Genomic DNA, 15742 nt, shown 5'->3' on the forward strand with positions numbered 1-15742 from the left:
CCCAACTTTCGTGTTTGAAAGGTATTTCCCACAGTTTTGACCTTCCCAGATCTTTCTATTTCAGAATATTCCAAAAGGCATATTCAAATCATGGCTCCTCCCATGGGGATCCACATCTGGCAGACTGTGTAAAGCAGGATTCACTTGCCAGTGTCAGTACTGCCCCCTGCCCTCATTCCCAGGGATGAGAAACAGGGAGGGTGATGAGGAAAGACACTAAGAGCTTCCCGAGTGCTTTCCAAGGAAGTGTCACACTTGACGTTATGGGGGGCACAGCAGGTGCAAATGCTGCCCTGGTGGACAGACTGCCTCACACACCTCCAACAAGTGAGAGCAAGCCGACGGCACCAAGTGCTCAGTGAGAGCTCCAAGCAGAAACACTGTCCTGGACCTAAACAAGATATTTCTAAAATTCTTCGGCTTGTTCTACCATTTTTTTTTTAATTCACAACTCCCTACATTCATGATCCAGTTCATTGGACCCTATGTATAAACAATACCTCCCAAATAGTAGTGTAAAGCTACCCGTGGGAACACAGGGAAAGGCGTCACGAAAACAAAGCTTTCTTTGGGCAAGGCAGGGTCTGTCTCACCCAACTCCCCAGCCTGACCCCCCGCCATCTGCCCTCTGCCTTGCCCAGTGCTAGCAGGTGTATGGCGATGCCTTCCCGCAACAGTCTTCCCGAATAGCTCTCAAGACGTTTCGGAAATAGACCCTGACTCTAGAGTGGAGAGGCGAAAGCAAATATTATGTGTTACACTGGCTAAATCAGATGGGTTATGAAAATAGCGTGAAACACTGGGGGTGGGGGGGGTGGTTTAAATGTGCTTTAGGACACCCAGAAGCACACTCGGGCAGCCCAAAGTGACCCAGCTGTATGAATGGAAAATGAGTTTAATTTAGACTCTGTTAGTTCCTGTCCAGTTCAGGAAAGGAAATTCAGACAGCTAAAGAAATTAATTTATTTTGTCAAGAAAGAGAAATTTCAAGTGTCTGCCCTAAACTACAATTTATTTCACTAGAGTCCTCTATTATAAGCTGAGCAACCAGGTCGTTCTTCCAGGTGGCATGTTAAATGTTCCTTCTTTATTCTCCATCACTATTGGAGACAGGCACACTTTCTTAGAACTTGACACTCAGCTCTCCCCATACCGCCCCATGACTACAGGGTGGCAGACAGAGATCCAGACCAAGACATCAGGATCCTGCTCCCAGCTCTGTCTCTAAGCCTGACAGACTCTGTGAAAGGAGGCTCTCTCTGCCCTCGACACTCAGCTGCCCGTGTGGTGGGGCATGTGACATGCACAGATGTGTGTATGGGACCTATGGCGGTACGTGTGAAACTTCAGAACTACGACAGGGTATCGAAAAGCACCAAACTGTTACGTACAGAACAGCTCCCAGGCACTATCAGACATGACGATTGGGAAGGAAATCTAGCAGTGTCTGGGAAACGAATATATTTCTCTTTAACCACTGACTATCTCTCCACAAATATGAAACATAATATGCAATGGTTTATTGATCATGGCATTATTTCTAATAGCAAAATCTCGGCAATGACACAGATACTCACAGCAGGCTGGTAAAATACACAACGAGGAATGTACACAATGTGGCCAACAAGACGTCTCTTGTTCTGAGGTCTCTCGGAAACAGTATGAAATGGTTTCTAAGATGCAGTGTTACTCAAAAGACAATGGGCAAAAGTGCGCATCCACTATGCTCCTTGTTACGGAAAAGGAAAATTCTACATTTGGTTAATTTCTTACTAAACGAATTACAGGAAAGGTATAGTAAAAACTAATGAGAACGCTTACCCCATGGGGGCTGCGTTAGGAGATGGGAGAGAGAGTGATGGCACATTTCTCTGTGTATACTTTTTTATTCACAGTTTGACTTTGGAATCACGTAAAATTCTTTCATGTTGAGAAAAATAAAGTTAAGTTAAAAGGAATTTGTAAAGAATCTACTCTTCTCAGACCACAAAATTCGACTAAGGACTATCATGCCACTGCACGCACACATCACTTTTTGCAGGAAGGAAGCAGACACAGCAAACAGCTGGGAAGTTAGAAGAGCTTCACAAGAAACTTGTGAGGAGAACACACTCCTCTTCACACCCTCCCAATGCCCTCAGATGTTAGGACACTATTTCCATCCCATTCTCCCTCTGATCTCAAAATGTTATTTCTGGTGTTTTTGCTGAGATCTTCAGTAACCTCACTGGGGCCTCCTTGGTCATTACTTTTGTTCACAGTTATTTGCTAATCACCTTTTTACCATTTTTCATTAAGCTAGTCAAATAAAACCTAGTTTGAAAAGTATCAACCTCCATTTGTTCCTTTAGAAAACATTCTCTTCAGAAAATGTTATTGTGGGGGCACCTGGGTGGCTCAGTCGGTTAAGCAACCGACTCTTGATTTCAGCACACATCATCATCTCACAGTTCCCGAAATTGAGTCCCGTGTTGAGCTCCGTGCTGACAGTGTGGGGCCTGCTTGGGATTCTCTCTCTCTCTCTTTCTGCCCTCCCTTGCTTGTGCACATTCATTCTCTCTCTCTCTCTCTCTCTCTCCCTCTCTCTCTCTCTCAAAATAAATAAAAATAATCTTTACCAAACAGAACATTTTGTGGCCACATTTCCTGAAGCAGAAGAGATAAACACTTTTGAAGCTGAGCTATTTACCATTAAAACATAGTTTCATTTACCGCTACTTGAAGCTTGTTTAAGCTTTTGACATTTGCAAATATCCAGGTAACTTCTTCATTATTTTTGGTAGCTGGACTTTTACAACAGCTCTCTTGTATAAGAAATGCTATATAATAATACACACAGATAATACTTCCTTAAAGTTAGAATGGGGTATTATTCCTTTTTACAGCTGGATGATTGGAAGAACACAGAATGACATATTTCATGAGTCAGCTGAAAACACTGAATGAGGACTAAGAAGTTCTGGGAATTTTCGTCATCGAGTCTTTCCTTCACTAAGTGCTTGTTAACTGAATCCCAGGTGTCAAAGTCAGCTTGCACACCAATCCAAGAGCTTCATGGTAGGACTGAAGATCAGGTACCATAGGGCCAGAGGTGGAAAGGAAGATCCCTGCTAGAAACCACCCAGGATTGAGAGCCGGTTCCGCCAAGTGAAAGTCGACCAACAAAGGCTCTCAGAAGTGACTTCGTGAGCAAATGGATGGGTGGTATGGGGAGAGGCAGAAGGAAGGCATTTGTGTTAGGGTCCACTAGGAAAACACACCCGCATCAAGGGGTAAGGGTGGATTCATCCCACCGAAGAAAGATGAATCAGAACATAGCTGGGTTCTCAAGCTGACTGCCACTTATCAGCCATGGTGCCAGTCAGTCTGCACCTCAGCTGTCTTATTTCTAAAACAGGATCGTCTGTCTTCCCTGCTGAATTTATAAGATGGCTTTATGAAGTCATTGAGATTGAATGCATCAAAATGCCTGACCAGATCAGCGTATAGTCCACTGAATCTCACACCCAGCCAGGAAATCCATCTCTAAATGTGTGCCCTGAAACAAGCTTTCCTACTTCTCTGCAACACATGACTCACTTTACTATGATCATCCAAGTAGAAGCAATGCTTTCAAACCTTCTGAGAACAAAGATTCTAAGTATGTAATATCTGACATTTGCACAGTATTTAGTTTTCCAAAATCTCTCTAAAGGAAACAAACCCCGCCCTAAAACAAGTTTTAACTATATCAACTAGGGGAAAAAAACCACTGTCCACCCAAAATGTAGGCCTACTCATTCTACAAAGGTACTATCATGGCTTCTTAGGGATTGACCATCTACTGAAACAGAAACTATATTTGTTAGGAGAGGTCTTGTCAGCTCCTCTCTGCTACCATCTGGGCATCTTCAACAGCCAGGGTTCTCTACCAGGTTCTGGGCAAACGGTAGGCCCTCAATGCACTCATAATATAATACTCCTCCCATGTGTATAATGAAAGTAATAAGCATAGCCATCTCTTTTTCAAAGATATCATAAATAATAGCAACATTCACAAAGCAGAATATGCAGGATTGTGAGAAAACATCTACCATAAGGAGCAAGTGAAGGGTAATCTAAGGTTTAAACTGGAAAGGTTTGTAAGACATCTGCAGTCAGGGAAGAACCCCAGTGCTCTATTATTCAAGGACTAGGATGTCTATAAATGTAGTTGAGCCCTCCTAAATATAGTCATCCATATTTAGCCAGGATCTAAATAAGCCCAAAGAACATATCCTTTGCTAATCCCCAACAGCAATCCTCACACTGACATAAATTATTCTGAATCTATCTGTGCTGAAAATAGGGGGTCCCAGATGCCACCGTTTAATAAAATGGTACAACCTTCTCCTACTCCAACTTAACAGAAGTGTTGCACCACAACAGCACACAGTCGACTCTGACAGAATGAAGCTGCCTGTGACTTTGGGACACACAGGAGTGAGGACTCGAGTGCCTAAAGGATTCAGAACACTGGATTTTATCTAAATCCCACCCTTTCTCCTTTTGCTCAAAGGTGGATGGAGTTGGATCTTTAAATGAATAGCCAACTGGAAAAGTAGTGCTTCACTAACAGAACTGATCCCACTGACACCTGGAAAGCAAGGATTTTTTTTTTTTTAAACTTATTTCACCAGTCTGTCCTGGACCAGTAAGTCCTCAACTTTCTTCAACATGGTGGGAAGGCCCTAGGAAAATCAGTTTGAGGACTCTCTGTCAAAGGGGAAAGATGCCCGGCTGCACCTCGGTGCTCCTTTCACATTCGTCAAAAGCTGAACTTGAAACACACACCACCGGATGTAGGCTGCATTCTGTTCCAGCCCAATTAGAGTGGGCATTTACACTCAGCACAGACTCTGAACAAAGAGAGCCTCTTGGATGCTGGCAGGGCTGATGCTCAGGACCAGGGACAGAGAGAGAGGGCAGCAGGAGGCCTTGTGGAAGTCAGAGCAAGAATTTATGGAGGGAGTAACAGCTAATTATATCAAGGTCTCTGAATTTCAAACAATAAATAGGAGTCAGCATGCCTCAAATTCTTGTACTGGAATTTTAATCAACTTCCTAAGTGCTAATTACTTAATCCTTGGGCTTATGGATATTCTCTTTTTCAGGAACATCTTGCCTCCAAGGAACCTTGATTTTTTTTTTTTTAAATAAAAGTATGAGGCTTCTCACAAGCAACATTTATTAAAGGAAAGAAAGCAGAGAAACTCTTTAAATAACAGAAATAAAAGATCGTGTGATGTCTTACAGAAGAAACCAATCAGCCAGCAAATAACTATTAGATATATAACACTGTCTATTACTATCTTGAAGATTCTGGGGACATGTAGACTATAAGACACAAATTAGGCCCAGCTACATATCCCTTGGAAAATTCTGTGGACTCTCATAACTTATTCTGAAGAAGGCTTCCTTGTTAGCTTTATCTGCCTTAGTTTTTCATGAAGGAATGGTAGGGGAACTCAGTCAAGGTCCTTAATTCAAGTAGGCAAAAATCCTCATGTCCAGGAAATGAAAATTAATCAATAACCAAAATTAAAAGGCAAACAATAAGGTATGAAAATATAATAAACTTAGTATCTTTAAATAAAAAGCTTACATAATAAAAGATAAAAATTCCAATAGGAAAAATAAATAAAAGTAATAGACATGGAAATTCTTCAAAGAAGAGACAAAAACGGTCAATAAAGCTATTTTCTGAGACAAAATTCATTAGTAATCAAATAAGTATAAATTATAATGATGTGGTTTTAGCTACCAAATTGTTTAATAAAAAAAAAAAAAAACAGTATCAACTACTGATGAGGACGAGAGGGTAAAGACATATCACATAATAGTGTTGGGAATATAATGTCTCACACGACAATTTTCAATATATATCCAAAAACCCTTTGAAATGTACGTTTGGTTAACAAAATTATAATACATCTAAAAGATATATTAGTAGGCATGTACTATCAGATACCAGAAAAATATATAATTGTATGGGAGAATTTTGCTAAGAAAAATAAAGCCAATAAAGAGCATATCTAGGACAGCATATACTTGCTGCACATCATAGGACAGAGAAAACAATATGTAAAGATATATGCCAAAATAATGACAATAAATTACCTTTCTGGTGGCATTAGAGATGATTTTTTTTTCCATTGTTCATCTTGGTAATCAAGTTTCTAAGCTTTCCGTATGGAACATTCTGTTTTTAAATTTGTTAAATTGTACTTGAAAAAGCAGATCACTTACTGTCCAATAAAGAAGTGCAGAGTAGACATAAAGAGATATTTAAAATGAGGAAACATTATTGGCTAACAAAAGTGAACATCATCCTACCATAAATTAAATAAGATGTAAGAGATGAACAAAGTTTGTGAAAAATAATATACAAGGCTAGAAAGAGTGTACTGAAACAGCAATTAAAACTGTATTTCTGGGGCGCCTGGGTGGCACAGTCGGTTAAGCGTCCGACTTCAGCCAGGTCACGATCTCGCGGTCCGTGAGTTCGAGCCCCGCGTCGGGCTCTGTGCTGACGGCTCAGAGCCTGGAGCCTGTTTCCGATTCTGTGTCTCCCTCTCTCTCTGCCCCTCCCCCGTTCATGCTCTGTCTCTCTCTGTCCCAAAAATAAATAAACGTTGAAAAAAAAAATTAAAAAAAAAAACTGTATTTCTAAGAAGTTTAACATCATGAAAAAAATTCTCATTTTATGCAGTCATTTTAAAATACATTACATAATTTTAACAATGTAAAAACAAATCTGTGTTTATAGGAAAAATGGGACAATATAAGCCTAACTCTATAGTGTATTTTGGGAAGTGCGATTTCCTTTGGGGTGCTTTGCAAATCTCCCTCTAACTGAGCCTGAAATTCTCGTAACAATATTATCAGAAGCTGTTGTAGCAAGATGCAGGTGGCACATGAGTCCTAAATTAGCGTCAAAGGTGGGATCCACTGAAAGACTCACAACACTTGGGTACACAGGCATTCCTACTCGTGCCATTTGAACATGAGAGTTCTGAGAAACACGCTTTTTTTTTAAGTTTATGTATTTATTTTGAGAGAGAGAGAGAGAGAGTGAGAGCAGGGAAGAGAAAGAGAGAATCCTAAGCAGGCTCCACACTGTCAGCACAGAGCCTGACGCAGGGCTCAAACTCATGAACCGTGAGATCATAACCTGAGCTGAAACCAAGAGTAGGATGCTTAACTGACTGAACCATCCAGGCTGCACGACCATGCTATTTTTTAAAACAATTATCAACATAAAGTATAATTTATGAGACAGTCATGTGATCCAGGTTCTAGCTCAATATGAGGTTTAATTCATATGCCATTTGGAAAACCTACCCTCTTGTGTTTCTCCATTACTCTCACACGACTACCATACTCACGCCACTTCTGATACCAGATGTGTGGGGGTTTTCCCCACACCACCCGGTAATTTGGTGACACTACCTGGGTATCCTACAATAGTAACTCAGCTCTGACCCTATGTACCAGGAAATAGCATTAGATCCCACAGGTTAAGGGCTCAGTCCTGCAAGAGTGCGCTGACCCCCTTCAAGCACCAGTTGTCACTTAGGCTTCTGATCTACCGGCTCTGGATCAGAGGTTCCCACGACCTCCTGCTGAGGTTCCATTAATCTGCTATGATGGCCCATAGAAGTCAGAGAAACACCTGACTCACTAGATCACTGTTAGTATAAAAAGATAGAACTCAGGAACAGCCAGATGGACAAGATGCATAGGGCAGGATAAAAGGACGGGGTATGAAGCTTCTACGCCCTCTCTAAATGCATCGCTCTCCCTCAAATCTCTATGTGTCCACCCACCTCAAGTTCTCTGAACCCAGTCCTTTCGGGGTTTTATGGAGTCTTCATCACATATGCATTATTGATTAAATCATTGGCCATTAGCAAATCATTTAGCCTCCAACCTCTCTCCCCTCGCTGAGGATCAGAGGAGGGACTGAAAGTTCCAACCCTTTAACCACATGGTTGGTTCTGTGGGCAACAAGACCCCCATGCTTAGGTGCCTCCCAAACGTCAAGTATTAATATAACAACAGACACCTTTACTGGGATGAAAACCAAGTATGTATTTCTTAATATAAATCACAGTACTGCAAACATAAAAGTCACCCATTTTCAATGCACAGTTTGGTGAGATTTTAGAAATTTTTATACTTTGTGCATTCAATAGCACAATCCAGTTTTAGAACCTTTCCATCACCCCAGAATGTTCTCTCTTGTCCTTTTGCAGTCAGTTCTAGCTCCTGCCCCAGCCCTGGGCAATGCTGATCAGCCTTCTAGTTTTCTCTTGCCTTTTCTACAAGGTTCAGTTAGTTACATGAAACGATAAAACTTACAGTCTTTTATGTCTGGATTCTGTCCATCTGTGTTTGTTGCTGTCAGCAGATCACTCATGTTTAGTGCTGAGTACTATTCCACTGAATGGACACACCACACTTTGTTTATCTATTTATCTGTGTTGTTTCCTTGTTCGGGCTATTATGAACAAGCTTGCTATGAACGTTCGCATGAAGATCTTCGTGCGGACATATGTCTTCATTTCCTGGGTAGATACTTAGGAGGGGAATTGCTGGGCTATATGGTGACTCAATGTTTAATTTCTTAAAGAATCTCCACACTGTCTTCCAAAGCAGCTGCACTATCTTACATTCCTGCATGCAGTGTGAGGGCTCCAGTTTCTCCACATCCTCACCAACGTGACTACTATTTCTGATCTCAGCCCTCTGACACTGTACTGGTATCCCGCTGTGGTTTTAACTGGAATTTCCCTAGCAACTAATGAGGCAGAGCATCTCTTCACGCTAGCTCAATTCTAAGGTGAAATTAGTAGCTGCCATTGATGCAATGCCTCTTATCCTCCAGGTACTCTGCAGGTAAAACCTCACTTAACAGCATAACAACCCTGAGAGTTAGGCAGTAGAGGTACTTAGAAGCAAGTAAATGAAGGTCTCTGAGAGGTGAATTAACTTGGCCAAGGCAACACAGGAAACAAGCGGAGAGTTGCGGTCTGAATAAAGCCGGTGGGTTTCTAAAATCTGTGTGTTTTCTCTGACAGTGGACAGATGTCGCACTTTCCTGTGTCACGATAATTCATAATCCCATTCTTTGCTCTGTCTGTCGCGTCTCCCACAGGGAGCCAGAATGAGATTTATTTTAGGCATCGTCTCATTGCCTAGGAGAAACGAAAATGATGCCTGAAACCTCATGAAAGACCTCATTCCATCCTCCCAAAATAAACCTTACTAGAAATCATACCTTGGAGCACCCCTCGTCTCTCAGCACTATCATTTACTGCATCTCCAAGAGCAAAAAAGACAAGGGTGCTTAGCAGCTTTGCCAAGACTTGGCCAACCTGCCTCAGACAATCCCAAACCAAAGGAGCCCAAAGCCTACCTGCAGGCAAACTAATCTCTTTTCCACTCAGAAAGTGTTCTTAGCTGCTAAAAACACTCAGAGCTGCAACTTTATAGCACAGAGTGAATTCACAGGTGCCAGCCAAAAAAGTTTATGTGACAAATTTTGCAAATGCCACCAAACATCATTCATTCAAAAACTGATGACTGGGAGATTTCATTAGAATGATCTGAAAGCAGTGATAACAGGTGGAAATAGTAGAGCTACTGTTACTTGCCGGCAACAAATTAATAATCAACCTTTGTTATGGGCCAAAGGCTAAAAAAGGAAGCACTGAATAGACATGAAGCCTTTAGATACTCTCCCCAAGGGCCCCAAGGGCCTAATCCAGGGAAGTCACCCCCTTCAACAATGTGCCTGCAGAGTACAAGAACGACCTTATGAAAATGTCAGCAGATCAGCTCAGCAACCACCTGATCTATCACTGGTGCACCCTGCTTGTATGATACATATCACAGGAAGTGACTACATCCCACAGCGCCGCCCAAATGGATAACAGACATTTACTGTTACATTACGTCGGAACTAAATCTTTGTTTGCCAACAGATCCAAAAGCTAACCACCAGACTGGTGAGAAAATACCAACTTCTTCTCTGTTGTCGACAGAAATGCCTGCAAAGATTCATAAGCACAGCACTTCAAGAGCAAAATGCCAAAAAGTAAATAAGGACTTCCTAAGTTGGGCTGTGTACTAGCCTCCCTATTTGGCTTATATTTTAGAGGGAAAGTGCGTTGGATTGTCTGCTGACATATAGATTGCTCTAAGTCTGGATTTGGACTGTAAGGAAGAAGCTCTTAAAAAGAGCTGAGATTTGGCTAAACACAACGAGAGGCTGAACAATGTTGGGATCATCCACATTCAGAAGGTGGTACGACATATGCCTCCTCTCATGCCAAGCACCTTTGTCCCCAGAAAGGTGCATACTGTTAACAGTTCCCTGGGTCTTCACAACTGACCAGTGCAGGCCCACAACGACTCCCTAGCACCCACCCCAACATCAGCTAACTGCCACTCTCCATCAGGTCTCCACTTAAAGATGAATTTCTTCCTGGGCGCCTGGGTGGCTCAGTCGGTTGAGCGTCCAACTTCGGCTCAGGTCACGATCTCTCAGTTCGTGGGTTCAAGCCCCATGTCGGGCTCTGTGCTGGCGGCTCGGAGCCTGGAGCCTGCTTTGGATTCTGTCTCCCTCTCTCTGCCCCTCCCCCACTTGCACTCTGTCTCTCTCTCTCTCTCAAAAAAAAAAAAATTAAGAAAAAAAGATGAATTTCTTCCTAAGTCTGAATGCAGAAGGGCAGTCTGCAGGCTTTCTGCAGAAGGGACTCTGCAGGCCACCCCCAAAACAGTCTGACCCTACCATTTACACGTCCTGGGCTTCTCCTTTGTAATTACAGTGAGTTCAGTAGTTCAGTGTTACCTGGGGCTCAGTGTCTCTTATTCTCCTAAACACAAAGGCAGGCACCTATCAGTGTAACTCAGGCTTGCTTCCCTAATGCTACCACATGTACATTATGTGGCATGTACAGGGTGCTTAAATGAAAATCCAATCCTCAAACCCCCCACAGAAATTCACTCTCCCAAAATCCACTCACCAACAATGGGCGAAAAGCTATGCCAAGTGCTGGGTGGAGGCTTGGATCCATCAGGGGAGTAATCTGCCCACACCCTTCACTGCTCTCCTTAGCTCCTCTCCACAAGCCAGTGAGGAGGCCAAGAGGGCCCCACCTGGGAAACTGCAGCTCACAGTGAGCCTGGCAGAACATACAGCGGGACCTCCAGCTCCAGCCTAACTCTGTCACATCCCCTTCCCCGTCAGCTGCCCTCAGACCTCCTGGACTTTGAGACACCTCTCTTCTCCAGCTGATGCGGTGAAGAACTTTCACTGCTAACCTAGGGATTGTGTCTCCCAGGATTCTCTTACTGTACGAGTGCTTCTAGAACGTGAACCATGGAAAAGTCTATTTCTACAAACCAGAATGGGTAGGTGCTATTCACAAACGCTATCTCTTGTGCAGTCTGCACTTTGCATAGCGACCTGTCTCCCACTTGGAAGTATCTTCTTAAACCCCGCTACCCTGGTCCTCCCATCCACCTCCAAGCCCAAGAAAAATTTAGTCTCCATCCATCCAGCCTCCAAAGTAATGTAAAGATGCAAAGAGTAAGTTCAACACTCTGAAATGGACAATATATTTCAGTCCTTCTCTAACTTAATCCTCAAGTATTTTCTCAAAATTTGAGTGTAAGCTTTTCCTACAAGGCTGCACCCAAACCACATACGATCACTCACACTACAATCCAAATCCAATTCCACAGCCCAGCTAAGAATCACTGTAAACTATGACCTTGCATGGTTTAATGACAAATGTAATAACCTGTCAATGCAAGCCTGCAAAAGAGCATGAGACAGACACTCGTCCAAGAGCTTCACGGGGCACTGTGTGTAACAGCAAAAAGCTAGAAAGTACCTAAATGTCCTTCAAAAGGAGCTGATTAAACAAGTCACGATCATTAAGGAGCACTCTTTAATTTTAAGGGAAATGCAGTGGGTTTATACACGTTGATATAGAAATATCTCTAAGAAGGGGCGCCTGGGTGGCGCAGTCAGTTAAGCGTCCGACTTCAGCCAGGTCACGATCTCGCGGTCCGTGAGTTCGAGCCCCGTGCCAGGCTCTGGGCTGATGGCTCAGAGCCTGGAGCCTGTTTCTGATTCTGTGTCTCCCTCTCTCTCTGCCCCTCCCCCGTTCATGCTCTGTCTCTCTGTCCCAAAAATAAATAAACGTTGAAAAAAAAATTAAAAAAAAAAAAGAAATATCTCTAAGAAATATCTCTTAAGAAAAAAAGAAGAAACAAATTGCAGAACAGCATGTATAATATGATCCGTGTACTTTTAACAAAGTATCTGAGTATACAAATTAGAAAATAAAAATTCATAGGGCTACAAGAGAAACTAAAGATAACTCCCTCTGCAGAGAAGGTCTAGGGTTGGGAGGTAATAGGGTGAAGAGAAGGCCTCACATTCTGCTTCATACCTTTTTTAACCACATACATGCATTAATTTTGCTCAAAAAATTGAAACCATTAAAATCAACTATCTATAAAAATAGAAAGTAAGAGGAGTTCCTGGGTGGCTCCATCCGTTCAGCATCCAACTCTAGATTTCAGCTCAGGACATGATCTCACAGTTTGTGAGTTTAAGCCCCACATCGGGCTCCGCACTGGCAGTGTGGAGCCTGCTTGGGATTCTCTCCCTCTCCCTCTTTCTGCCCCTCCCCAGCTTGCATGCTCTCTAATACATAAACTTTAAAAATAAAATAAAATAAAATAGAAATCAAGATCAACATAGATGAAATCCCCGGGTAATTTAAGAATGACAGTTCAATTGGTATTTACTCCTTTACCACAACGCTTCAAACAAAGTGAATTCAGTTTCTCCCTATTCCTCTCTCTCTACTTGTCCTTAAAACAAAACTAATGAGGGGCGCCTGGGTGGCACAGTCGGTTAAGCGTCCGACTTCAGCCAGGTCACGATCTCGCGGTCCGTGAGTTCGAGCCCCGCGTCGGGCTCTGGGCTGAGGGCTCAGAGCCTGGAACCTGTTTCCGATTCTGTGTCTCCCTCTCTCTCTGCCCCTCCCCCGTTCATGCTCTGTCTCTCTCTGTCCCAAAAATAAATAAACGTTGAAAAAAAATTAAAAAAAAAAAAAAACTAATGAGCTGTGAAATGGCCAAGTGTGAGGCCAAAAGGAAGAGAAACAGAGGCTCTGAGTAATTCACATCTGAATAATCAGCCCCTTCCTCTTGGCTGAGAACCAGTGCTTACAGCAGACCCTGCCTGTATGGAGTTCATGCCCTCCCCCAACAGACTGTGAAGTTTTGAAGGACAGAGGTCCCAAGGTATTCTGCCTTCCTGCCATGATCTGGGGACAACAATAGCCATTGGCAGGTTCAATAAATGGTTGCAGAGCCAACTAAATGGACAATAGCTAGGATAAATGGATAAGCATGATTATACACCCACATACACGTTATCACACACATACATATACATATATCACACATAACTGCACACACACAGTCCCCCATGTGATGGGAAAGCTACTGAAAAGAACACTAATGAATTAACACAGGTACATCCTAATTTAGAAACAGATCATATTTCAAAAGTCTATTTCCAAATAGGTGATTTAAAATTTAGGATCCATTTTCATACAGCAGTAATGGTATAAGAGTTGGCTACATTCCCGGGCTACCCAATAAATTTCTATGAAGCTCATAAAGTAAATGAACCTTCATTCTGTCCTTGTGTTTGGCCCAGAATTGTTTGCCAATGACATTCTGCGTCTTCACGCTGCCTCAGCCCACCCAGAGCAGGAGGGGAATGACCACGTGTCCCAGGTGATGACTGGCTAGACCACTGGACTGTTCAGGAGCAACCATCAGCATCACTTTCCTTCTGTCAGCCTCAAGGATTACCTTTATTCTGTGTTCTACCTGCTGCCTATCTGAAGCGGAGGTTAAAAAAAAAAAAAGAGGGGTGCCTGGGTGGCTCAGTGGGTTAAGGGTCCAATTTCAGCTCAGGTCATGATCTTGCAGTTTCTGACTTCCAGCCCTGCATCTGGCTCTGTGCCGACAGCTCAGAGCCTGGAGCCTGCTTCAGATTCTGTGTCTCCCTCTCTCTGCCCATCCCCCACTCATGCTCTATCTCTGAAAAATAAATAAACATTAAAAACATTTTAATAAATTTTTTTTTAAAAACACACAAAGGAAAGACTCCTAATGACTACAGGATTTTTTTTTGGGGGGGGTGATGAAAATGTTCTTAAACTGATTGTAGTGATACTTGCACAACTCTGTGAATATCAAAAACCACTAAATTGTATACTTTAAATAGGTGAATGATATGTAGGTGAATTATATGTCAATAAAGATATTATTTTTTAAGTAGGGAAAGGATTTGAATAGACATTTCTCCAAAGAAGATGTACAAATGGCCAAGAAGCACATGAAAAGATACTCAACATCATGAGTCATCAGGGAAAAGTAAGTGAAAACCATAGTGAGATACCCCATCCTCACTGGGATGGCTATGATAAAGAAGACAGATAATAAGAAGGGTTGGCAAGGATGTGAGAAATGAGAACCCTCATACACTGCTGGTGAGAATATAAAATAGTACAGCTATTTACAAAAAAAAAAAAAAAATGTTGGAATGTTCCTGAGAAGGCTAAACAGAATTACCATAAGACTCAGCAATTTCGTTCCTAGGTATACACTCAAGAGAAATTATATGTCCACATAAAAACGTGTACACAAATATTTGTAGAAGCATTGCTCATAACAGCCCAAAGTGGAATCAACTCAAATGTACAGGAACAACCTACTGATACGTGCTGTAACAGGGAAGAAGCCAATCAAAGATGACCACACGTTTTTGATTCAATTTATATAACATGTGCAGAATGAGTAAATTTAGGAAGCAGAAAGCAGATTAGTGTTGCTCAGGGCTGGGTGAGGGGAAGGGCAGAATGGGGAGTGACTGCTAATGGGTATGGGGTTTCTGTTAGGACATGAACAATATTCTAAATTTTAAAAATTATAAGAAAAACTTGCATGTATGAATTTGTGTTGAGTTCTAAAATACATTTAAAAAAACGTAACAGCTGAGTGAAAGGGAAAGCAGGAGAGGAAAATATGAAACTAGAATAAGATAAGTACACAAAGTGGCATGGTGTTGTCAGTTCAGGTCAGCGTGGGGAGAGGAGACGGCCGCCGTCTACACAGACAGAAACATGATCAGCTACAACACTGCAGGATCCACCGGATGGAAAAAAAATTTTCAGAGAAGAGACAGTCTTTCTGATATTGGAATGTGATAAAAATTTTCCGTTGGGTCTTCCCAAGGAGAACAGTAGTGATTGGCATAGAGGAGTGGAGACTTCCAGGAGAATCTCCCCAGAGGGCAAGTGGGACTGACAGATACAATCTGATATTTAACTCTGCAAATTTTTGTTGAGGAGTTCTGTAGAGCTGGTGGACCCCTTGGGAGCTCAGCCAAACATGTGAAATAAACTAAGCTAATGAAAACAAGAGGCCAGTTTGAACTCAAGGAAAAACAAAAAGGTTGTGCAATAAAACAAGTGAAATATTAGTATCCTACCTGGCACCAGTCAGCAAAATTTAAAGTCATAAAAATGAGGATATTGTGTATGGATTTAACCAAATACTATATATATGTGTAGGTATGTATGTGTGTGTGTGTGTGTGTGTGTACACACACATATAATAC

The 15742-nt window shown here is 42.2% G+C and overlaps 1 protein-coding gene across 1 annotated transcript in view; it reads right to left on the reverse strand.

Annotated features, from left to right (window-relative positions):
* The window catches only part of VOPP1 (VOPP1 WW domain binding protein), a 111280-nt gene that overhangs the window by 60377 nt on the left and 35161 nt on the right, over nucleotides 1–15742 (reverse strand). The window lies entirely within an intron of this gene.

The sequence above is a fragment of the Lynx rufus genome, unplaced genomic scaffold (genome assembly GCF_022079265.1).
Source record: "Lynx rufus isolate CCGP_SWC_20201006 ecotype Redwood Valley unplaced genomic scaffold, mLynRuf1.p SCAF_4, whole genome shotgun sequence".
Classification (NCBI taxonomy): Eukaryota; Metazoa; Chordata; class Mammalia; order Carnivora; family Felidae; genus Lynx; species Lynx rufus.